Source organism: Poecilia mexicana, unplaced genomic scaffold (genome assembly GCF_051168715.1).
Source record: "Poecilia mexicana isolate PSO_F unplaced genomic scaffold, ASM5116871v1 scaffold_6, whole genome shotgun sequence".
Classification (NCBI taxonomy): Eukaryota; Metazoa; Chordata; class Actinopteri; order Cyprinodontiformes; family Poeciliidae; genus Poecilia; species Poecilia mexicana.
This window is the reverse complement of record NW_028263375.1, coordinates 19,031,252-19,057,676: the sequence shown is the minus strand read 5'-3', so window position 1 is coordinate 19,057,676 and position 26,425 is coordinate 19,031,252. Positions and strand designations below refer to the sequence as shown.

The 26,425-nt window shown below is 39.1% G+C and overlaps 1 protein-coding gene across 1 annotated transcript in view; it reads left to right on the top strand.

The window, feature by feature from the left end:
* The window catches only part of LOC148158687 (N-acetyl-beta-glucosaminyl-glycoprotein 4-beta-N-acetylgalactosaminyltransferase 1-like), a 47,908-nt gene that overhangs the window by 3,050 nt on the left and 18,433 nt on the right, over positions 1 to 26,425 (top strand). The gene's annotated exons all lie outside the window — the stretch shown is intronic.

Genomic DNA, 26,425 nt, shown 5'->3' with positions numbered 1-26,425 from the left:
TATGAAGTTTTCTGCTTCTTATTCATAGTTTTTTAAGCCCATACTGCAGCTGTAAATAAGGAAACTTTATAGCACTCTAGACTTATCACCTCCATTCCTGACCACAGTGAAATAATCAGTCAGGCCAAACTGAACCCCAACCAAGTACTAACTTCACAAAGTGCAGAAAGTATGGGGACATGTTTCTGTATTTAATTTTTTTTTCTTTGTTGGATTTAAGTAGTATTCTGCATTTCTAAGACATTATGTGTTTGGGCATCATTAGCCAAGAGCGGTAAAAAATAAACAGAAATAAAGACTCAAATTGTACCACTCTGTGTGCAGTAAACCTCAATAAAATAAGTTTTACTTGATCAAATTACTAAAATAAATGATCTCTTCCATGATATTCTGATTTACTGAAATGCATCTGTGTCACTGCCTGTTATGGTATTCGCTGCTACTGTAATGCTGTCTTCCCGGGGATAAGAGACAAATGCATTCAATCATTTTAGGAGTGGTCAACAAACATGGAAACCAAACGGATAGAAAATACGAATAGACATGTAAACAGGCTTGTGCCAGTTAAAGTTCTGAAGATAATCATTAGCCTCCTCAACCTTTGCTCGAGCTTCGTTATAGAACATTACATTTACAATATAAAAATGCCTGATTAACATATTTTTAATACCCTACATAAGTTGTTTTTATTTTTTTTTATGGAGTGGTGGTGTAATAAAATGACAAACCATTCCAGAAGGAAGGATAAAACTCCTGTAAAAGCTGCCACAGTCAGCAGAGCAGCAGCAACGGTAAATAGCTGCAGCTGTGGATCCGGGAGGGAACAATCGCTAGTCATCAGACAATCTCACAAGTTGTGATGAGGTCAGTTTTGTCTTTACCTAAATATAAATATCTATTAGTTTCACAGGCTCAATAAAAAAAAAAAAAATTCTTCCAAGAAACTCTAGCTCTGCAGGTGCAGATGACCCTATAGTGCGTGAAGAAGTAACAAAGAGAAGGGCGCAGGTCTGATAAATTAACAATAGCTTCCTCCCGGAGGCCAAGTAAAGAGCAACGCCGTCCGGGGCCACGTCGAGAGGCGGGCCGTCGCTTTCCACATTAATAATCAAAGGGCTTTTCATGAAGGTGGCCTCAGAGGTCTTAAGCTGCTTGGAGGCATATATCACGTCGTGGGCAGATGTTTTATTTTTATTTATTTACCTGCTCCATATTACCAGGGCTTAATTGCTGCGGTTGTTGTAAGATGATGCAGAAAATGACAGGAATGCCTGATGTGAAGTGGTGAGCCTGATTGGAAGCGTGGCTCCCTCCATTCCTGACGCTGACGCGCTTCTCGTATCTGCCGCAGCTGCCGATGTAAGGTGATGCCTAATGATTGTGATGTCCTTGAAGAGTGTTCGCGGCACTCACACTCACACACACACACACACACAGCTGACTGACACACAGAGATCATTTTAATGTCTGGGGTTTTCCTAGCAACAGACTGGGTATAGTTTTCTGATGACTGGTCCCCTGAATCATGCCGAGGGGCAGCTTAGAGGCTGTGTCAGGATTTATGAGTAATTACTATAGTTGCGTGTGGCAAACTTTTCTTAATGAACATTATCGGTTTTCTATGTAGCAGAGCTATGGTTTTGCAAAACACCAAGTTGTTCTTAAGTACTGATACCAAAAACAACAGCTAATTTACAGTTTTAGAAAATGCTTTTTTTCAGCCCCTCAATAAATCTTGTATCCATGATTTTAAAATACTGCACCTCTCCCAGTTTTGATGTTAATATATGACAATGGTATGATTTGAGGAATGGCCGCCAGTAATTAAAAGAAAATAGGGATTAGGAAGGAGAGAATAAAAGCATATTTTTTATGAATAAATGTTTCTTCTCTCAAAAGCATCCCTTTACATGATTCATAGTTGGTATGGAGCTCTGTCCTTTAACAGCTTCATTTTGCCCAAACAGTCAAAGTCATGTTTGATCTTAAATAATCTGTCCAGATGCATTTTGTGGACAAAGATACAAGTCTGTACCTTGGTCATTCCTGGGTTGTTTTCAGGTCATTGTAGCTGGTTGCCTTTCATCTGATGGTGACAATTTGTATCTCAAAGTATCAGGATAAAATACGGTGCTCCAAAGGGAGTGTGATCACAAATACACACGAGAAAACTGATTTTATAGCGAATAAATCAGACTAACTAAATTTCTAGAACGGCCTTGACCTCAGTCCATTTGAAAATTTATGGCCAATACCCCTAAAGCCATCTCTTCGTCAGGAGTCCAACTGCTTAATAAACTCTACTGTTTCTGATGAGTGGAGTGGTCGAAAACGCAGCCAAAGTTATGTCAGAAGCCTGATGATGTGGTTTCTCTGCAAGCTGGTCATCAGCATTTATCCAAATATCATTTGAGTTTGTGTGCACAGTTGTGGCTTTGTGAGGATGAGAGCAAATGGCGTATATTTCAAACTTGTGGATCTAATTGTAGTTCTAAAAAGACGAATAAATCTTTCTCATAATTGTTACCCTGGTTTAGAGGTACGCTTAACTGCAACTTCAGAATTAGCAAATTAGCATTCTTGTGCGTGACAATTGTTTGCAAACATCACACCATCAGCTTGTTGTAATTTTGCCGTCGTTGCTAGAAAACCCCTGCTAACATGCACAATAGTGTGACACTGCCTTTGCATTTCCTGAAAGCAGAGACACAAACGCACAATGATGATTTTTGACAGCACCGCTTTCCACATTTTAGGGCTTTCTCTAATAGCCAGTCTTTGTGACTCATCTGCTGTGGCCGTCAGCCGAGGGAAGGGAGTTGTTATGTTGGGCTGCACTGGCCTGTTTTCCTGTCTTTTTTTTTTCTCTCTTCCTTAATTGACTGTCTTCCGTTTAGCCGGCATCTGAGCAGGTCAAATCACTTAACCTCTCATGAATAACCCTGTCGTCTCTTGGAAGAAGGGGGTTTCTAAGTGAGATGTAGCCACTGCTGAAAGTGGGCGCCTGCGTCAAGTGTGTTAATATTCTCATCAGGCTAGGAGGTTTTCGTTTGTTTTTTTTTTTTTCTTCGCTACCAAACAAGAATATAAAAGTGCTGACATGAGAGTGGCTAGAGTAACATAGTTTGTCTTTTGGTGGATTATTTGAATGATTGTCCAATTTGCTTTTGATTTGTACCTGTTTGGGCGACGATTTTCTGATCCTTGACATTTATGCACTTAGAAAAATATAGACATGTTGGCATAAACTGCGCTCAGGCTTTGTCTGTCTAACAGGAAATGATAATCTATGAAATGTTAGTCGTTAAACTGAAATATAAAATTTCATGTGGAGCTATGGATTATCTGAATTCAGCCAGTCAAAAGCTTGCAGAGCATTCATACCGCTTCAACTTTTTCGCATAACTAGAAACTTATGTGGTTTATGGTGACTTAATTTGACAGCTGAATACAATGAGGTGCATAATTACGAAGAGGAAGAATAATGGCAGATGGTCTTCAAAGTTCTTTTTCAAACAAAAATCTAAAAAGTGTGGGATTCAACAGTAGAACCAAATTTGCACATTTTGAAAGTGAAATCTTTACCTGTTTTTCTTTGGAAAACTTCTTAAGCCAAGTAAAATTGGATCTGTGAGCATTAATTATTAAGTCACTTTATAAAACATGGATATGCTTTCTAAAATATTTTGTTATGTCTATGGTTTTAGATTTGTGATCTTAATCCTACTGGAAGCTGAACCTCTACCTACGTCTCATTACATGTTTAAAGCTTGGGATCTGGTTTTATGACCTGCTTTTAACTTCTTCACAACTTTATTTCTGACCAACTGGGAGAGTTCTTTGGTCTTCTTGATGCTTTTTGTTCAATAAGATTGTCTAAAAACCTGATGCCTTCACAGAAATGCTGAATTTGTACTTGGATCAAATTGCATAATTAAATGCCATGCTTGTCAGAGTTTTATTTGATAGTAAAAAAAAGTGTTTTCTATCCCTGTGAAACCATATCCATGAATTATCTGTGTTGGTCTGCTACATAAAATCCCACATAAACCATAACAGTTGCAACATTTATGGTTGCAACATTTCAAAAAGTGTTTCTTTTTCTTAGCCATGCTTCAAAACGAAACGAGGTTAGCTTTTATTGTGATCGACCTCTTACTGATTGTTAACCCTTCTCAAGGTTAAACGGCTGTGAGTGTTAATATTTTATACCATGGTTTAATTGCAAAGAAACCGGTCGCACATAATAATTCACATCGGAGCGTTTTGGTTCAGATTTGTCATCGTTTGGTGGCTTAAGCTGGCCTCAGCTGCGTTGTAAAGAGCCATCATTTTCTGCAGGTAAATAATTTAGTACGCGACGGAGCTCTGTGATAAAACGGTGACAGAATAGTGATAGGCAGTTCAAACACGGACACCTTGTGATTTGTTTTTTTTTTATTGGAGATGGTTGGAGAGTTGTGGGAAGTATTTCTTTCTAAATGGTGACACCAGAACAGTAAAGTTAGGAAGGAAAAACGTGATTTTTATTTATTTATTTTTTTGCGTTTTGCGGCACAGAGAGGGGCTTTCTACTTTTACTGAAGTATACTTTGTACTAAAAAGGCTCTGCAACTTTAAAAATTTTGTAAAGCCTCTTCAGATGACATAATTTAAGAGGCTTTCATTAAACATATCAGTGACCATATATAGACCATTTATAGATGCTTTATTTAAATGCCCAGTTGCTGTTGCACCTATGACGGGAAGAAGAGCCAGGAAGATGTAATTAAACAGTTTTCCGAGTGCTGGCCGGCCAGCCTGGCCTTATTTAATCAGAATTTCAATGAGGAAGTGTGTTGGCAGGCAGTGTTCTGCTGCATTTTAGATGAGTGCCACATTTCTGTGGCCACCCAGTTGTACAGCAGTCCCCCTGTTTTCCAGCATCAACAGGTCCTCTGAGGAGGAAAAAGGCTGGCCTCCACACACAGGCCTCAATTGATTAAGTATGATTACACACACGAAGGGGGGCACACATGCCGGCGCATACACTTAGCCATCCCTCGGACAAACACAAATCTGTTGCCTTTTATTAAAATAGAAAAAAAAACAACAACAACCTCATAGCGCGTCCCTGTCGTCGGCACTTTAAAGTAGGAGGAGGAGATCTGGGAAGGAAGGGATGTCTCAGGGGCCTCGACAGATTGGTGCCTCGGTTGCCCATGGAGACAACATATGGGAGAGGAGCTTGTAGTGTGTGTAGCTTATTTTATCTATACTGGAACATTAATGGGTTCTGATGAAGCATACAGTTTAATATTAGTCAAAAATCAAGCAAAACTCGTGGAGGATTTATTTTTTTAAATCCTTTTTTTTTTTTTTACTTTGATTTCTACTTCAAGAAGAGTAACGCCAGTCGGATAGAAATCCCTTTGCGTTTGTAGGTTGTTTGCCTGTAGGTTGGATTTGGGTTCTTGTTAAGCTTTCAGCTGGAACATCCTTTAGAAGGTTTTCTGTACCTGCATATTTTCAGATGTTGTTCTCATGAGTTCTCTACAATACTTAAATGTAGTGTTGTAGTGAGACATAAACCCACCCACAGGAGAATATTCGCAACCTTTTGAATATTATTTAATCATGCAAGAGTGAAGATGATCAATTAACTTGTCATATTTGTAAGTAGCTGGTTATTAGTATCCCGTGGTTTTAACCTCTTTTCTTGTTAACCCCATCATATATCATATGGATCACGTCGGAGCGAGTTATAGCAGAGCCCAACAGAGGACCCGGAGTCCGCAACAGAAAAGAGATTTGGGGACATTAATGCAGGGATTCTGTGTGAACCCAGCTGAGTGGTGTTTATTTTTAAGCATTACCTCCCCACGGGGTTTTCTGTATTCAGAATTTCTTTATCTAGGTGGAAGGAAGTCGGATATCGGATGACGGTGAAATTTATTAGTACCTCGTTACCAGAAACTTTGAAGTACAAACTTTTGATCTAATGCACTTTATATTTTTTTTAGTGCCGCACTGAAGAATATTGCTGGTCATGATCAGAAATGGATTCTCTAATTTAATTTCTCTTTTCTCAGAAAATGACTAAAATAATTATATCAATTTCCACCTTTTTGAATGATATTATTTGGATGTAGATATTGTATTTCATTTGAAGATCTGTATTGATGTGTCCAGCAGTGTATTGCTGTTAGCTTGGATCTTTGGGTCTGTGTTGCTGTTAGCTTGGATCTTTGGGTCTGTGTTGCTGTTAGCTTGGATCTTTGGGTCTGCTTTGGGCTCCATCACAGCCTCGGCCATCATTTTAGCCCTGCAGCTTATCTGACCGACACAATAAATCTCTCTGGTAATTCCATGGCGAGGATGAACAATGTCCCCACGGCGACTCTCGCGGCCTCCCAAGTGCGCTCAGGATGCTGCCTAGAGCACATGGCGCAGGTGCAGACAACAGATGGATTAAGACTCGAAAATTATACCTCCCTCTCTTCTTATGTGCATGTTGTCGGGTTTTATTGAGTGAGTCGACTCCTTTTTCTGATTGTGCTGAGTTTTGTGCCTTCTGGTAAGAAAACGTCTGTTCTTTGCCGCATGAAACATTTGAGCTCTTGAACAGTCCACACTCAGAATTTATTAGATTGTGTACTTCAGCTCTTGTCGGTGCCGCATGTGTTAAGGATTGAGAGACGGAGAGAAGCTGGGATGAAGGGTCGGTGAAAAACACAGGAACTGGCTTGCTCCAGAGTGCTAACCTCTGGGTTAATGAAATTTGCACCTTCCTGCGTAACAAGTCAGCATCAAGGCACCAACCCTTGCCCATTCAGATGAACGCTCTGGCCTGACGCCACCTGCTTTGCCGCAGGAGATTTGTTTGTGCATGTGCGAGGGTGAGCCGGTGAAACGGAGAGATTTCGTGTGAAAGAGGGCACATGTAGTTTTGTGGTTTTGTTATTGCACACCTTCCCACTCTCGCTGCTGCCTGCACTTTAGGCCCAGTGCTTAGTCAAGCGGAAGAGGAAGCAGCTGAATGATGGCACTGTCTGCCCGCTGGCACCGTTGCTCTGAACATTTTTTGGTGGATGGAGATCGGGGGGGTGGATGGTGTTTAGGTGGAAGAAGGAAGGACGCCGTTCTCACGCAACAGGTGGGACACGCAGCAGGAGAAGATGTAACCGTGATTCGTGATAACTTCAGGCCTCCAATGGGTGTGGTGCGCAGTCGGCGTCGTCTGTTCGCTTGGCTCATGGAACCGTGCACACGTTACACCGTGCATACGTTACATTGGAGGTATTGCCTTGAAAAAGCATATGCAAGTCCTGATTTCTTTTTTTCCTCTTCACATTTCCTTTTGCATGTTAGTGAACAAGTATCATCAGGAAAACCAGGTGACCCCACTCTACAGGTGAGGGATAAAGCTGTGGAGAATTAGAAAAACTTATTGTCATGCATTTAATAAATTTGGTCTTTATGAAGTATGGCGTTGCAACATCATAATGTGGGGATTCTTTTCCTCAGGAAAAATTGGAAGAAACTACAAAAGACTTGAAAGTGGACAGTAGTTTCACCTTCCAGCCGTAAAACGGCTCCAAACTACGATCTGCAATGGATGGAATAGATTTAAATCCATTGCAGAGTTCGTGGCAATAGGAAACGGTTATCATGTAGTCTGACTGAACTTGAGCTATTTTGAAAGGAATGGAGTGAAAATGCCAGTCTGTTCATTGTACATGTTTAAAACTTTTATGCTGCGCGAAAGTCATAGCTGTGCAAAATTGTCTAAACGCGTATCTGTGCCACACTTTTCAGATTTTTTGCTGTTAAAAAAAGATATACACATAAATGTGCATAACTGATTTCTGTTGGTCTGTAACTGCAAATTTCAATAAGGTTTACTGAAGCCTGTAGTTGCTACAGGACAAAATCTGGAGAAGTTGAAGGGATTTGAACGCGTTTCCATAGGTACTGTAACTGCGAAAATCTGTTCAGGTGTGGCTTCAGCGCTCTGTCTTAGAATGCAGCAATTACTTTCTTAAACAATGCCATTAAGACTTAATTAAGGTCAATTTTCTCAGCAGAGACCCATAAAAAGCCTCACAGTTTGGACAATTTATTAGGACACAGCTGGGAGACACAAAGCAAGGGGAGCGCCAGTCAGAAAGCAGAGGGAATGAGCTGGTGGTTTTATGAGCTGGAAAACAGAGACGGGAGACGGGCGGGAATATCGACTGGAGGCGATCGTGATCCATGTCATGATGGGATTTGTCAGCTTCCCCAAACTCTGCCTTGGTTCTGCTCTCTACTCCCCACCTCTGCAGAGGGATTTTCTTTCATAGGGCTTATTTGCAGCACTGCCCTGTATCAGCCCTGGTGTTGCCTTACAGTAAGTGATCCGGACCTTGCGGGATTTCAATCAATCATCAAAGAGTGAGTGAGTGTGCGCTCCCTGCTGCCCAGAATGAGCTATTCTGTAGTGGTAGTAAATGGGAAAAGGTCACCTCTCTCTGAGGCTATAGTGGCTTGAAACAAAGAAAGGGAAGATCAGAGGATAGCGACGGCTTAACCACAGAGAAGGCTGACTTTTTGGCAGACGGAGGTGTTGGCTGCATTGAAATCAGCTCTGAGTTTTTTTTTTTTTTTTTTTTTACTGACCTGCTGAAAAACTGCTAAGATGAAACACTTGATATCAGATTGTATCTTCTGTGTGCTTCTGTCTTTGTTGTGTTTCCTGAAAGCTTATTATGAAATCACTTTAATTCTTATTCTGACTCTTCATTATACACTTATGAATATTTACACATTTGTCAAGCTGTGAAAAAAAAAAACCCAATTGTTTACATACACTGCAAAAACCAAAAACCCACATTTTCTCTTTATTCTCTCTGACTTTAAATCAAACTAAACTTTTCCTCTTTCCGGATGGTTAGGAATTATTTAGGCGATCCTGTTTACTAAATGTAAGAACAATAGAGATCTTTAATTTAATTTAAAAAGGACTTGTTCTGAGGAAAGGGTTCTGAGAGAGTCTTTTTAAACGGCGTATAAAACTGTATGAATAGTTTTTTCCTAATGGGAAAAGTTTCATGTTTTTTTTTCTCCCTAAAACTGACATTTAAGGGCTTTTTGCTGACATGTTTGGCTGCCATTTGGATTGACATAAAGCCTCCTTTGAATTTTTTTTATTTTTTATAATAAATCTTGAATGATGGAAAACCGAAGAATTGATGGTTGTGCTGATAAGGCTCCCTACTGCTTCAAAGCTGGTTGGATACAAATGTAAAAATCTAACAGAGCTGAATAATAAAAACCTTATATTTCTCAACTTGACTTCTTTTATCTCAAGGCATGTTTATCAAATCCCACATTCTCCGGTGTTTGGCTGTTTTTTTTTTTTTTTTTTTTCTTTCTGACTGTCTCCACATTTATCTAGTTTTCTAAGAAGCATCGGGGAATTGCTGGAGACAAAGGCCTTTGAAAGTGAAAGGGGGGGGGGAAAGGACAAGGGCAGCACTTTGTGATTCTTTCGTGTCTACAAGGCCCACCCGTCGGCCTGATTATCATGTGAGCTGCTTTGTGAGGACTGCGGCTCCCCACGCCGAGAGGCCGTCAAACACTGCTCCCATTTTCCTGTCGCGGTCGCTCACGAAGTGCAGCATTCAAGACTCAAGGAAAGCTTCAGTTTATTCTAGAGCGCGGTTTTTGATGGTTTAACTGCACGTGCTGGCTTTGGGAGACATAATTACCATGATAGCTGGTTTAATTTTAACATGTATTCACTCATTTAAAAAGGACTTGTCCTGAGAAGAGCTGGGAGATGAAAGCAAAAGCATTTGGTTTCTGCTTAAAAATGGTAGCAGCTGAAGTCCAAATGTAAATTTGTTCATATGTGGAATTGTGAAATTGTTCTTGATGTTTTCCAGTGGCAGTCTTTTCTAGTCTTAATTCGCCATTAATATGTTTTTTCTTTAAGGGTTCACATCCTCAATCAAGTTTTTATGGTTGTATATTCAGATTTTCTAGTGCATTCTTTAGAGGAGTAAACAACTCATGGCAGCATGAATTGGACATTTGTTCACTGTTGCTACTCATCAAACAGAAAACTGAGCTGAAGGTTAATCAATCAGTTCTTATGCACACCAAACAACCTATTTCTAAACTACTGAAGCTCCTTTCAGACACGCACTGTCCATTAAATGAACCAGATTTCTTTGTTTCTGTCCAAATTTATTCAGAGAGGGATTTATAAACCCCTCTGATTTATAAATCCTTTTGACTCTAAATACACAATCCGCAGTAGTACTGTGTCGAATTACCTTTTGATAGTCAGAGGAAACCCACTGATGTAAAAAAGGAACAAATAAACTAAGCCTGTATCGAAATCTTAAGACAGAAGATGAGTATAAAAGGATGAATATTTCATGACATGCGATAATAACCTAGTTGGAAGTTGAGCTTCAAAATGGATAGTGATCAAATCGGACCATGAGACCAATTTCAAGAACTTCTTCTTGTGCCAAAACTTTTGATCAGCGAACAGCCCGTTTGAGTTTAACAGCAGTTTTTAATAATTACCATACTCTCTCTTTTTTTCCCCCCCTGGATTTCACAGTTCTACTTAGAACCTGGTTTTGATCTATTTGCACAAAATGCAAACTAGGGAAGAACTGTTTCTTCCCTGGTCTTAGGACTTAAATCATGACTACACCTCTTTACTTCGCAATGATTTGCCCACATGTAACTAGGGATGAGCAATGTTAATGCTATTGCAGTCGTTTTTTTGCAATGGCGAGAAAAGTGTTTCAAATGCCTTGGCTGTAGTTTTCGTTCTAAATCTATCGCCGTATACAGCCTAAAGCAAATAGCTGCTGCTCTATAATGTGGTAGAACTGTACTTGCAGCGGTCTTGACTTTCATTTAGCATTTGCAAATTAACGTCTTGTTTTCTGTTGCTTCATTTTGCACAGCGGCAAAATAGAGGACTTTTTTTTTTAAAAGTTTAGAGGAGTCCTATGCATCTAACATCACAAAGATCCCTTGCTTTCTCCTTCACTGCCCTCTTATCGCTTTAGTTCCTGCTGTTTTGTTTTTTCCAGTTTTATTTCTATTCATTTTTTTCTACAATAAAATACTTTTTCACATCTCCTCCACTCTCTAGTTTTAGATCCAATTTTACATCTACAAATGCAACAAGGGGCAAACACAAGCTTTTCGCTTGGAGTTTCTCGTCCCTCACAGCGATTCGACTCTATTACCTTTCTGTCAAATTCTGAATGCTGCCGGTACCTGCGCTGCTGGTGGAAATGAGGTGCGTTTTTTCACTTTGCTAGAGAGGATAGGAGGACTAGCCATGAGCTGCAGGCCATAATACCCGGGTCTACCTCTTTCTCTGAACACGTAATCACACTGTTTGGCTCTGAGAGAAAACAACTAAGGCCAAGTGTGTATTTACCAGAATGCAGGACTCAAGCTGAGCGCATTGAATGGCTGTACCAATCTGTTCTCATACTTTTGTGCAACATATGCTTTCACATGTGAATTATTAGAAAATGAAATAAAGAAAAAACTAATGGAAATACGTTGATTGATCTCGTAATTCAAATAAAACCCATGTTCCTACACAAGGGTTTTATTTCATTTAGAATATAGAATAACATTCCAAATTATCGAATGGGTCTGTACGTACGGACGTCCCACAGACTTTCCTGCTGCTATCTTTTGGCAGCTTCAACACTTTTAGACACTAGAAACCAGGACACATATTCTCAAAGAATCCCAAGACTAAAAGTAGCTCCTACTGACGTAATTTTAGGGAAAATCTTAATGTCTTGAATTCTAAGGGTTTTCTTAGAATTTCACAAAACGCCTTAGGCCTTAGAGCTCCCACAGCGACAGAATGTTAGGAGCAGTGCGGAGGAGTTTTAGTCAGTGCCTTAAGCAGGAAAGATGGCAGAAAGAAGCAAAAGAAGCTCAATAATGACCATTATAATAATAACCATTGCTACAATTAGAGGTGGGGGAAAGGAGAACGGTTGTGAGCTTGATAATCCCATCTATACACCATGAAGTACAGAGGTGGCGACTTTATGTTGTGGGCTTGTTTTGGTGCCAAATGGTTTGGGCATTTCACAGATCTCAGCATCATCATCAGAAATATTACGCTGGAAATACTGAATCAGAATCTCACAGCATCAACTAGCAGGTTTAAAGCTTGGGGTCAGATGGGTCTTTAGTAGACAGTGATAATAAGCATACACCAAATTAATGACAATCACAAAGCCTGATCTCGATCCATAAGGACTTCTGTAAAATGTGGAGGGCCTTTAGTCTTTATTATATTTATATTTCAATGTCCATAAAAGCTAGAAAAAGAACAGTAATTTTTATTTGAAACAGATTTAACTGTAGTTGTATAATGTTTATTACACTGAACTCTGTGCACCGAACAGAATAATTTCCATAAATCTGCACACTTGTTTCAGTGATAGTCAGCTCTTTTTTTTTAATCCTTTATAAAGTGTTTGCGCACTTAGAAGCAAAGCATGACTAATTCATTTATTCTTCACACCGCATTGTGGAGTGCGGCTTTCTGCATTAGCTGACATTCCTGCTTTGCAGCGAGTCACGTTGGTGCTGAAGCTTCTTTAAGAGGTCTCCACCACCGCTGCTTCAAAACGCCGCCGCTTCGTTCACTTAGAATCAACCCTAATTAGAGAGAAAACAAATTGGGCTCATGCACATATTCTACTATTTCATCTCCCACTTAATTAGGCATTTCACATTATAACTCCAGCAAGTGGATGTTCAAGGTTGTAGCATCTTGTCAAAACTACACAGAAGCCTTCATCTGATTGTTTATCAGTTTAAGCTTCCTGCTGACTGTGTTCTGCAGGGAAGGCATCCATAACAGCAGCAGCGAAGATGTTTTAAAAGTGAGAAAGAGGATTTCTTGCCCGACTGTGGCAATACTTATCAGGCTTAAAAGTGTGTAGTACCCAAGGTCCATTGACATTTGGTGTGTGTGTGTGTGTGTGTGTGTGTGTGTGTGTGTGTGTGTGTGTGTGTGTGTACTCGCGTAGCTATTTTATTGAGGATCTTCTCTGGCTTATTCACTAGCTTTCTGAAGACCGATGGGCCGTATGTGGGCCGAAGCTTAGAGATGTATTAAGTATTGGTAAAAGTTAGGGTTAGAAATATGCTGGTAATGGATAGAGTAAAGGTAAATGTTTGTGTTATGCACAAATGCAGCTTCTAAAATGAATAGAAGTCAATACAGACCCCTACTTTTCTGTGTGCTTAAGGCTTGACAAATAAAGTTTTTCCTGCTTGTTCATTTAAAAACACCATTCCAGCGACGAAGCAATTACTAGTGTAATTTGGCTTCTCCATAAACGTGGATAGTGTGGTATAATAACACAGTGTGGACCTGGTGTTCTCTGTATTTTTTATTTATTTTTTTTACACACTTTTTTTTTCTTTTTTACCCAGCTTTAAAGGAATCCTGATTAGAGTGCCTCTTTTATACAAATCTCCTTTCAGCCCACACATCTGCAGGATGAAATGCACACTCTCCATGCACATGCAAAAAGTAGATTCATCAATTAATTTTTTTATGAGTGCCCTTAACACTTTGCTGCTGCTCCGCATGAAAGAATCATTCAATCATCAAAGCGTGTTTGCTGGTAAATCTAACTCTTTGCCTTACAAATGAAGTCATCACAGACTGAAGTGGATTCTGCTCATCACTTTGATCAGCCTGAAACATTCAGTCTGCTCGTATTAGCTCTGTTCAGCTCTCTTAGTGCATTTTTTGTTATTGATCAAACATGTATTAATCTAACAGTACTGGCAATCATTTTAAATGTTGAATCTGTTCTTTTCATGTCTTTTGCAGTTTTTCCAATATTGATTAAACCAGATTTTTTTTCATTATGTTAACAAAAACAACAACCTTAAGTAAAGATAATACAGAAAAGGAAATGATACCGATCACACTGGCGCTGAAGCAGTTCTGTAACATATTAATGATTCAATGCAATTAATGATCCACTGCCTCTTTATGTTCTTTCAGGAATGATTGGTAAAAGTCAGTGACTTGATGAAATTGCCTGGATTTCCTGATATAAATAAACTCTTAATCAATTTGAGAAATCCTGAACTTCACTTCATTGTTTAGTAACTAGGACTGAATTGGAATGTATATGAAATGTCTTTGCATTTGTCTATAATTGGACTGAATTGACTATGTATGTCGGTGTTCATTAAGAACTGGCACCACTATATATAAATGCCAATTATTCATACAAGAACATATTTGGGTATGTTTAAATCTGTTACATGAAAGAAATAGAAAAGGTGGATACAGAGTAAAAAGGTGACACCTTTGCTAATCGTTGATATTAAAAACTAGACCACAGCAACCAGTAAGGGATCCTGATTTGCCTAAATCATAGTGCTGTGGTCAGATGGGGCAGCTTGTAACTTGGCAAGAGTGATTCTCTTGGGACTCGGTCCTGCCAGGTTGCAGTCCTGGAACTGTAGCTGTCTTGCTTAGTTAAGTCCTGGACTTTTCCCTTTAAGAAATCATGTAAATATGAGAGGCATTCCTTCGGATTACCTTGTAAATAATTTGTAGTTAATGTAAGCAAATCAGCCAAACAAAATAAAAACATAGATGTGAAATTTTGCATCACTCAAATGTATACAGAATAAATATACGTTTCCATTTGTGTCAATAGAAATAAATGCTGCTGTGCACTGCTGGTCAGCCACCTAAAACAATGCTGCTACACTTTTGAAAACTTAATGAGCCCCATTGACCCCTCTTCTTAGGGCAGTACTCTTTTTAAAACTACAGCTAGCAAGCTAAGAACACAAATCTGTGGTACTAGTGATCGGACTCAGCTAATATGCACTAGTTTCTTTTTTTAAGTCTGTTCAGCCACAGTTTGAAGCAAAGTCTGATTTTCATTGGTTAATTTCCAGTAAATGTTTATTTATTCTGACTTGTGTCAGTTGAAAACCCCTCGTCTGTCATGAGAACACTGGTGTCCTATTGGTGTACATGTTAGCATTTAGGGGTGACGGTTAAGGGGTTAAAGTTATTTCAGTGTTGAGGTAATGTGGTCAAATGGTCAAAACAGATGAACAAAAAAACATCAGCCACCAGTTCCAGGTTCTCCTGGTGAATTTTATTGTTTAGCTTTTTTTTGTTGTTTTTGGCTCTGGTATCCATCAGGAGCATCTGAGATTTTGCTGTTTTTCACTTCATTAGACTGTACCATAATAGAACGTAATGTGTCAAGCCAAACAACAACAACAAAAACTAAACAAAGAAACAAGAATAAGATTTTTAATCAAATTTACAAACTTATCTACATATCTAAATGGTCTGCAGAATAAAACACTTAATACGGGGCAACTAAAAGGGTTACTTTAAAGAAAAGAGAAAACCCTGCAGTTGGTATAATGAGTGTCATGTTTTAGCAACAGCAGGAATAAATGATGTTTAAATAATTAGACCACGTTCTATATTATACTGGCACCAGACATTTCAGACTTGGGTCATTAGATGATAAATCAAACATTCCATCTTACTGGAGATAATTCTGGTTGTCTTCAGCTTCTTTTTATTGTTGTGTGTTTTTCTTCTTGTTCATGGAGTTGGATTTTGGTTTCCTTTCACTGCCTGTGTTGACCGTCCGATATTCCAATGTGCTTCGACAGGCAGCTCACCATCTGACACTCTCACCCCCTCACGCTTCACTTTCTCTGTCTGTGCTATATTAAAAAAAAAAAAAAAAAAAAATCAACCCGTATGTGAGGCTGTTTCGGCCGCGATTCTGCTACAGGCTGCTGTTCCGCTGCTTTGGATAATATCTGTGCTGGTGCTGCAGCACTTAGGTCCACTGCTCTATCCATTTCTCTCATTTAAGCGCACACGGCTCATTCATATGCAACTCAGGATTTCTATTTTGCTGCCTTGGTTCTTTTCCTTCCGGGGTTTTGGGGGAGTCTGCACCTGTGGGGAACAACACACACACACGCAAACGCACACCCACATTCATTGGCTGAATATACTTGCGTACCCTTCTATTTTGGCAGCGGGGAACCAAACTCTTGAGGCATTCACATTTGCCCTCTCAGTTCCATCTGCGAGGAAAATAGGTGCAGGAGCTGTGGAGGCACCATGACAAATTGGGGAAAGACAGTATTATCAGGCTCCATTTGCCAAGCGAGACTTGCTTTTATTGAAGTTTGAAGCAGACTGCATATTTTAAAAACCCACTGGCCTACTGGGCATTGCATTGAGGCTTTATTGGATTTCAAAGAGGCCACAATTGTTTTCCCTGCATAAAAAGAAAACAAACAAACAAAAAAAACTTCGGTTTATTTTATTATATGCAAAATCTTGGAATAGAAAACGCTGAAAACCTGCTGAACAGCTGTAGAAATCAGATACCGGTCTCAGGATGAAAATCAAGTGTTATGGGGCCACATAGCAGTACTCTGTGTGCATGCAGTGCATAAGTGTCTCTGCTGCAGGCCTTATATAAATGGCAGCGAAAGCACCTGAAGGGTATATCGGCTCTCACAGTTGCTACATTTTCCTGTCAGGAGGTTGACTCACACAGGTGCATGAGTCAGTCGAGTTTGACGCCCGTGAACGGAGAAAATCACAAACACAGTGGCTCATAAGAAACACAATAGACTCAGAAGCACAGCAGCAGTCAGGAGATGGAGAAAGGTGACATTAGATTAAAAGTCGAGCCGAATGTGACCTCGCTTCCTCCTCAGCGTTCGCTTGTTTGTACTTGACTGAGAATCTAAGACGTCTTGGCTCGTAACCTTTATCCTGTCGGTTTGGTCGAGTCTGCATTTCTTCAGTGCTTTATGTTGTTCAGAGCAGAGAACGAATGTTTCCTGCTCCCATTTTTAGCTGACCTTTTAGGTCAGCCGAATAAAGAATCCTCATTGGGACACTCCTTCGGCTGAGCGATGTAAGATCAAGCATTTGCTCAAACTAATTCCAAATTTGATACTACATTTAAGTTCACTGAATCAATGCCAAACATCACCTTCCAAATCCATTACCTACTTTTGGTGACGTTATATTTCTACATGGCAAAAAACTTTTTATGCTATGTGTGGCAGAGAAATGCATAAATCCCTGGACATTTATCCAATAGAAAACTTCAAACATTCTGTTTCGGAGCCAAAACCAAGAAATGGAGAGAAATTGTAGATTTTAGTTCTGGGCTAGCGCACCTCTTCAAAGGAAAGGGACACTTTTGCTAGGCACTGTGGCTTTTTTTTTTTTTTTTACTTCTACAAATGTGTAGAATCCAGTTAATGGAGGACTGAATTGATGTAACTGCTTAGTCCGGAGAAGCAAAGATTTTTTTATTCTTTTTGTTGCCATAAAACCTGGACTTGAACCTGTGTTTGATCGATTACCGGTAAAGCCATAGGTTATTCTCACTGAATTCTGAGCAACCCTCGAGAAACCAGAAGCAGTCTTTGCCTTTTTCTCTCCACAGGCAACAAAAGCTTTGGAGTGACAGTGAGTATTCAGGCTTGATGTACAATTTCACCTCCAGAGGGTGGGAAGCATAAATCTGGACGTAAACCTTAGATGCCTGTCAAAGCATCCCGTACTCTGGAAAGGTTTTACTTATCTTGTTTGTGCTCTCCTCCCTGTGGAGGCTCTACCATCCTAGTAAAGCTGCAGTATTATATATTTTCATGGCTTTTCTTGCATCAGGTGTAACTGACAGAACACCTAATCAGATATTTCTGGCCATATTGATTTTGAATCACGAAGGCAGCTGTGGTAACATTGGATGAAATCCATGTCTTGCTGGATAGTTCCTTCTCTGTTATTTGTTTTATGATATTTCCTTTTTTTTCGACCCTGACCTCTATAGATTAACAGTTGAAATGTTTGATTTAACCCTTCTAAGGTATAAAACTGTGCATTTATATCCAAGAAATGAGCAAAACTCTAAATTTGAGTCTAGAAAATGTGTCGACGCAAAATGTGGACGTTTCTATCCCCACCTGACTGACTTGCCTTGACAGACTAACAAGTGTGATTAGAATCTAAAACATTTTCAGCAAGACGGATTTTCTTAGCATACATAGGTACATGTAGTATTTAATGCAGTGAGATTCCGGGTAAGTAGTGTGCAGCTTTTAATATGTTAGTAAATGCATTCATTGTCTCCCATGCAGATACGGCTTTGAATATCTTTCTCTCTCTGCTCTTCTGGTACTTTCCATTTATAATTTCTTGCCTTTGCTATTTTTTTTCCCCTTCCAGCATTCCTTCCAGTGTTCTTCTTTTATCTCCTTTATTTGCTAAATAAAATTTCATCTGATTGGGATGTCAGAAGGGCTGCAGGCGTTAGACTCTTCTGGCCCTCAGCAATGTGCAGATGCTGCTCACATTCACGCTTGGAGTTGTCTCGAAACTGGCATTTATTTTTTCCTGACATCAGGACATGTTACTCACATAAAGTCTTATAATAACCATTCAAGTGTCCACATGTTTTGTTTTTTTTTTTAAATTTATTTTGCTCTCCAGTGTGCCGGTAGAGAAGCTCTGTCCTTTTTTTCTGAATACGTTCTCCTTTTTTCACTATTCTCTGGAGTATCTGACAGACAATATGGGGCTCAGTGAATTCCCAAACTCATAATCCAATTTCACAATACACTATTCCCCCTCTCTTCTTCGCTTGCCAGACTGGAAGCAGCAGGAGCACTTGGGGATATGCACGCATGTGTGTGGACTGAGAGTTACCAGAAGGACCGGAGGGTTTTGTGCAGCCGGCTGCTCTGAATGCAGAAGAAAGATTTAAAAAAAAATATATAAATATATATATATATCTTCTTGAGAAGTTCTGGCAGTAACAAGTTCTTCTGAAGTGACTGGCTCAAGGTCTTCAGGCTTTTAAATGTAAACCAGGCTTTTTTTCAGTACTGTCAGTGGCAAAGATGGGCCTTTTAATTCTCTGTGCACCTGCCACATTCAGGGTTGTGTTTACGTTCTTTGTGCCGTTTCAATTATTTCTAAATGCTAACCTCACTGACTCTGTCTTGCAGTAAGGGTTTTTTCCCTCTACTTTAAATCTCTTTCTGTTTCTTTCTCATCAGTGTATTTGCTGTATACTTATGAACATCTGCACGCCAACCTGCCAAGACTCTCCCAGTTAGGCTGGTTCTGTGTTCGGGCCGCGGCTAGTTCCTTGGCTCCAACCTCAAATGTCTTGGCGTCCATTCATGGGTACACAAGCGTGATATTGAATCACACAAAAGGAGAGAAAGAGCTCTGATTTCACTGCTGGGCTTTGCCCTCTCTGCCCCCTTGCTGCCACCCTTCCTCTCTGTGGCACAGAGATTCAATGTGCACCAGAGGAAAGAAACTGATGATATAACTGGGAGCCACGGGAAACACAATGAGACAATGACAGGTCCCTTATACAACCCCTCGCAAAAAAAAAAAAAATAAAATAAATAAAAATATGAAAGCTCTACTCTTGGAGGATGTTCAGTCAGTTGTTTTACTTTGTAAAAAAAAAAAAGAAAAAAAAGATTCCACCACACAGATATGACGGCGTGTTTTATGTCACAACTGCACATTCTGCCTTTGTAAACTAATATCTCGCAAATATTACATGACTGGAACTAATGCTTCGTGTTTTTCAGATGAAGGAAAAATAATCGTCTTGGTTAAAAATATTCTTTTCTCACTGAGAAAAGAAATTATGGAATGGTCAGCGAATAACTGAACCACAATTAATAACATCTTAGCTTTCCTCATGGACTTCACTAATGACAAACAATATTCTCATCATTAAGAAATCACAGATTGGTTGCAGTTAATCTAGAATTTAGACCCAGCAGACTGGGAACCTCTATACTCCATCTCACTGCGTTCTCCTCGACAGATTTTTAAACCTTTGCAAGCGCTCTTGATGGGGCCATGTTTCCTGTCAGTCAGTCAGGAGCCACAATCTGCAAACACACTATCGTTTTAAAATGCAGACTCTCATTCACTCTGACGCTGGTGTAGGTATTCGTCTTTAAAATGCAATTCAAAGGAGGATTCCTTGTTTGTCTTTAATATTAAGCAATTCCACAACTTTAATTTTAATACTTTAATTTACATCAGATTTTCCTTGATATATAATTTGGTTTTATCATGTGGAGACAAAATATATATATATATTTTTTTCGAGCACCAGAAAATAAAAGTATATGTGGATTAGAACCCAGATTATGAATCTGAAAATTAATTCGGCAGCTGCGACCATCCCCCATTTATTAGGTTCTGTTATGTTTTTTGTTTTTTTTTCCAAAGTCCAGCTTTTTCTGTTGCCACAGCTGTGCTGCTGCCCTTCAGGATCACTCCTAAAAATTAAATCTTAATCTGCTTTTACCACAGCCAGATAAAAGAAGAGGTAAAGCCTGCAGAGTTCCAGTGACAGAGCAGTGTCATCAGTGCTCTGCGAGGACTCGCCATGTGTGCAGCTTGTAGCTTGCAGCTTGCCTCGTTGATTAGTAACCCTCATAATGACTGGACGAAGCTCACTGACCCTCTGTCAGATCAGGCTGGATTCTTTCACACCAACCGGGGATCAATGGCCACTTAGTTTTGGTTGAGATACTTATTCATTCATTCATTTTTTTTTTTTTTTTTTTTTTTTTGTGGAGGCGATGTGGAAATCGGTGCTTCTTCACTCAGAATAACAGCAATTCAGGAGGGAGTGAAAGTGTTTAATTAAATGCTTCCTGACTTGACCGGTTTGTCTGAAGCACTGAAATGTGCGATGCAATCATACAGTGGCACTTCTGGTAAAGACGCTTAAGTAACCTCAATATAATTAAGTTTTTCATTGCAGTAACATTAACCAGAATTAACTGAAATATAGGTTGGATTCTTCTACATTTTTCATTCGGTGAAGAAAAAAATATCTTAAGATCTTTTTACAAAATGTCTGATGGATTCATTGTTATTCTTGCTACCTATTCATTTACAATAAATACAAGTAACAAATAAAACTAATTACAAATAACCTGTAACTTCCTCTGGGCCTGATGTATACATATGGTGTTACATTTCTGTTAGCCACTGAGAAAGCTGCGTGGAATAGAGGCATCTTTGAGTTACCAAGTTTCCATGGCAACCACCAGCAGCTACCATCCAAAAACAGAAATGCTTAGAGTTTTCATAAACCTATGTGAAACTCTGTCCCTTGGTTTGAAGAGGCTGGATGATGAGGGATTTTATCACTTTTCAGCAACAAACACTCCAGGTGGGTTTGGAGTGAAACAAAGAACTAACGTGGAAAAGAACGACTCTTTTCTACTGTTTGGCTCTCAACATCCATTGTACTCGTTTCTCTGGATGTAGGAACCTGTAATTTACTCTCTTGAAGTTATTAAAATACCAGGAAATATAAATATTGCTAAATATGTATGGTGAGCATTCCCAGAAAACTGAGAGGAAACTTTGCGATGGTGGGTCTTTATAGGTCAGGATGCTATATCAATCCTAAATTCTATATCCTATGTCATTACTGTTCATCAGAAAGATGGCAAACATGATCAAATCTACAAAGAATTTTTTTTCTTCTTCGAATTACTAAAGCAAACGTTAGTCCAAAGGATAGACAGCAGATGTACCAATAATTATGTTACTATTGACGATATATGTTTTTGTGAATACCAAAATTAAAATCTGGACCTTTCTAAATTATTTAGTGTAAAATTATGCTATTCTAAAGCGTTTTGAACCTTTTGACCATGACTGTGGCTAGCACTGTGTACATGTCTTCTCTCCCCCAGTGATCCTATAAGTACATTAGTTTCATACATGCTTAGTGGTGGAGAGTTGTTGCGGTATTAGAGTACGTCTAAGTGTTTTCTGTTGAGTATTGCCCTACAGGTCTTTGTAGGTGAGCACTCTTTGCCAAGCTAATTACTTAACTTTGACCCAATGAGGCAGAGACAAGGTGGGTTGGGAATTAGTGGCAGTCTGTAATCTTTTTCCTTTTTCCTGAGAGCTGTTAAAGCTCTGATGGAGGATTTGGAGACAAACTTGGCTTCATGCTGGGGCTGATAAAAAGAGTCAAGAAACTAAAGCACAGCCTGTTATTGTGTAGTTCTAACACTTCAGTCCCTCACAGTACAACCTGATGAAGTCTAGCGTATCATCTGCTTTTCCAAAGCCCTGTTTGATGTAAACATTTTCATCTATGCCACCTTTTAATATTCATCCTTGAGTCTCTTGCATTTAAAAATTTACAGTTATTTATTTTTTTTTTTTTACAAAGTTTCTATTTTCTGTGCCAAGCCTGATGAAGAACAGTTTGGTCTAAGGTATCAAAAACATTTTATTGTAAAGGTATTGAACTTTGCAACTTTTCCATGTTTTTTTTTTTTCTTATCACAGCTGCAAACATCAAAGACTGTTTACTGGTATCGTCTGTGGTAGATCAACACAAAGTGACGTATTTATGTGAAATGTAAGGAAACTGAGCCAAAGGTTTCAAATTATTTTACAAATGTGTCAGAATGATGAGAAGCAGCCATGTGTAATCGGCCTCGGGAATGCTTCATCACACTTGTAGCTGCCCGTTCTGTTAAAAGAAAAATGTGAGTCAAAATTTAGGAAATTACATTTATTTTCAATACAAAATGTAACAGTTTCGCAATTTAAGAACTTAAAAACATTATTCAATTCACAAAACATACATTACAGAAAGTCAACCTATATATATATATATATATATATATATATATATATATATATATATATATATATATATATATATATATATATATATATATATAGGCAAAATCGCATATTTCTCAATTACGTCAATTCAACTAAACCTTTGAATTAGTCCTGAAATTCACTGATTGTCTGTTTAGCAGTTAGGCATTTCATGATAAAAAATATTCTCATTTGCTGGTAGAGTTATTTATTGTAGAACCTTTTTATAGAAACACTTTTCTGTGTCTGCAACACTGGAACGTAGGGATGTTGTAGGATATTAAAACAAACTTGAGCTGCATAAAAACTATATAAGTAAGTTAAAAGAGCCACAGCCAACGGTATTCTTCGATCCCTCTTACATCCACACAGAAATATACACAGCTAATCCTTGTACATTTCCACACCAGTTTATGTAAGATGTGTTCATCCATGCCTGAACAAAAGCTTTGCCATTTGGAGAGTTAGAGCAGGATTAGACCAAATCTCTGAGGGTCCTCGCCAGAGCCGAAGCACCTTTTGAGCATGTTTATAAATGGGTTCCTGAGGTTGTGCGTGTTTTCCTGTCAACCATTTGAAAATCAGAGATATGACGGCAAGATGCCTGAGTTGGACCCTCTTTTGTTTTCTAATTTATCCTAAGGACCAGTGGTGTCCCAGAAAGTTACCCAGGAGATTTTTCTACTTCTCACTTCCTCTTTACTTTTTGGAGCTATAAGCAAATGAGCTGATCTTTTTTTTTTTTTTCCCATACCTTCCTCATCTTCTTCCTTTTTGCCTTTTTACTCAACCCTTCAAGTACCCCAGGAGCTTCTGACCGGTTGTTTTCTTCACAGTTGTCTGAGGAATTACAGAGCAAAGTCTCGACAATTGCGTCTTCAGCGTAATTGGCTGGCACAGGCTGTAATCACATCCTAAAGCCATATGATGATAATAGTGGTGGATCTCCTTTTGTCTGATTGTCTGAAGGCATTTCAGTAAGATGTCATCTTTTCTTCTGTCTTATTTTAACCGTGGAAAAAGAAAATGCGTAGCTGGGTGGGGGCTTCACCCGAGGCTCCCCTGTGCATGAACAGAAAACCACCAGGAGAAATCCCTTTCTCCCCACTTTTGATTTCAGATTTAGCACTTTGTTCACGCTACACACATCTCAGGCAAGAAACAAGTTATAAATGACTAAACAAGTAAACTGCATGCGTGTGTTTGTGTGTACAATTGCATGAATGTCATTTTGTTTTCATGTGTTGCCGTTGTGTGTGTGTGTGTGTGTGTGTGATCGGAGGGCCTCTTCATCTTCTGAGAAGTTGACCTGGTTTCTAAAGTCAAGCACCTGCGCGGTCAGAGATGGAGAGTGTGTGCGCTATTCATCCTCAGAGGTGGGGGTTTGACAGTATCGAACCACCATTAGGCCCTGAGATGGATGCTTTATACACGGCGAGCAGATGGGCTGGATGGAAATGGAGTTCTTTTCAGCAGGAATTCATTCATCCATAGCATATGATTTCATAACAACATGGATTTTCCACTGCCTTTTTTTTTTTTTTTTTTTTGCTTTACCCACCGTTATGTTTTGTGAACATCGCTGCATAGACTTTCAAATTGTAGAAATGCATAAGCCAGTTGCAGTTGATACTAGAAGTTTACATGAATGAAATACTTTTTTTTTTTTTTTTTTTTTACTGATATTAAGTAATACTAAACTTTTGCCCTTTCACTATAACTTGGATTTTTAAAATGATCATTGGCTAAATGTTGGAAAAAAGGAGTGAGAATTTTGTCTCATCAATAACTGGAATGATTGCCCATTCCTTTTCATGGAACTGATGTAATTAATTCAGATTAAATGTCGGCCGCTCCGTCACACCTTTTCAAATCTGCCCACAAACTATTTGATGTACTGAGATCAGCGTTTTGTCATGACGACTACAAACCTTTGTTGTTCTTCAGCCACTTTGTATTTGTTTTTATTTGATACTTAAGTCCAATTATTCAATCACTGTTCTTTACTCATGATGCTGCGTATTTTGTAAAGTTCACCAGTGTGCCATGCATCAAAACGTCCTCACATCATTCTTACCTTTTAAATGTACTTCATAGTTGGAGAGGCTTTTAGGCTTACAAGTTTTCTGCTTCTTTCTCCAAATGTACTCTCAGTTATTATAGGTAAACATTTTAAGCTTAGTTTCAACGCGCCAATTAGAATCTGGCAGAAAAAGAGCTCTTTGTCATCAAGGGAATAATTAAACTGCGATTGATTTTTATGTTGCTTTTGGAGGAATACCTTCCTCATAAAGTGGGTAATGAAACCTTCTTCCCAGCATCAGCCACCGTGTTCACAGACTCTTTTGCATTTACTGCGTGGCTGATGAGCACATTTCGCATCAAGACATGTTCATCCCTGGAACACGGCGCCCACCTCTTCCCTGCCAGCCGCTCATTCAAACGATAAAAATAATTGCGTTTAATTGAATGAAACTTCCAGACGTTTGAAGGTGCAATGTTTATCTAATTAAACAAAGAGGAACCAGACTTGTTGAGGTTCAATTTTTTCTTTCCAATATCTGGCCTAACTTTTTAAAAATGAGGGTTTTTTTTGTTCCCATGTCGCACAAGAAAGCAGTGTGTGTTTTGAAGTGTAAAAAATATTCTCTCCTGTTCTGGCATTTGGCAAACGTAAGTAATTTTAGTCATCCTAAACTGGGACAAAGCAGAACAAGTTTAGTGATGTGAGTGAATGACGGTGAGGGGAAAAAAAGTATGTAAATATGTGGCTTTAACTGTTCCGTCATCTCTGGACTAAGAAAAAGACTTTGCTTCTGCTTGTGTTGGCGCTCTTGGTTTCCTCTGTCCTTATGTATCATGATGCGTGTTTTAGTGCCCACAGCAAGGACCCTGAAGGGTGTGTGTATGTGTGTGTGATTGCCATCTTTCTTGCTTGTTTGGCCTTGTTTACAGATATGAATTCAAACCGAGTTCCTTATGGCTAGATATTCTGCAGTGAGTAATTTCTGTGATCTTCTAAGTCAGACATCGGTCTGCTCCCGGCAGGATTTTGGCATTACTCATGTCCCCTGACGGAGCCAATAGTGATTTTATTTCGTGTTAAAAGTAATATTGTCACACCACTCTCCCGTGTTTTCTTGTGACCCAATGCAGGCAGAAGTGTAACTGCTGCAGGCGTGTTGTCCCAAGCAATGATCGTCATGGACATTTCTGCTGCTCTGTTTGCCTCCGTCCTACTTGTTTTTGTTGCCTTTGACCCCCTCGGTTCGGCATTAAGTTGTTTTAGCAGAGCTGGTGTCGCATCCCCGTCAGCTGGTAGTGCTACTTCCCTTCCCTTACTCCCCGTACTCCCTTTGGGGGTTTGTCTGATGAATAAGGACTCTTAGACTTGATTGTAAATTGATTTATGTTGGATCAACTGAAAATTGTTTGATTTGGATTTGCATCAGATCTTAAGTTTTATCTCAGAGAATAAAAAAAGTTATCTTACTTTAGTTTTATTCTCTTAAAAGTTGTAGAATTAACAGTATAAGAGATATAGCCATTATTTCTCTCCAAACATCACCACTTACTCTATTTTGAATGTTCATTTTCTTTATTTTCATTTGCAGTCCTCCTGTTTTAGAACTAATACACAATCTGATCCATGCATGCATA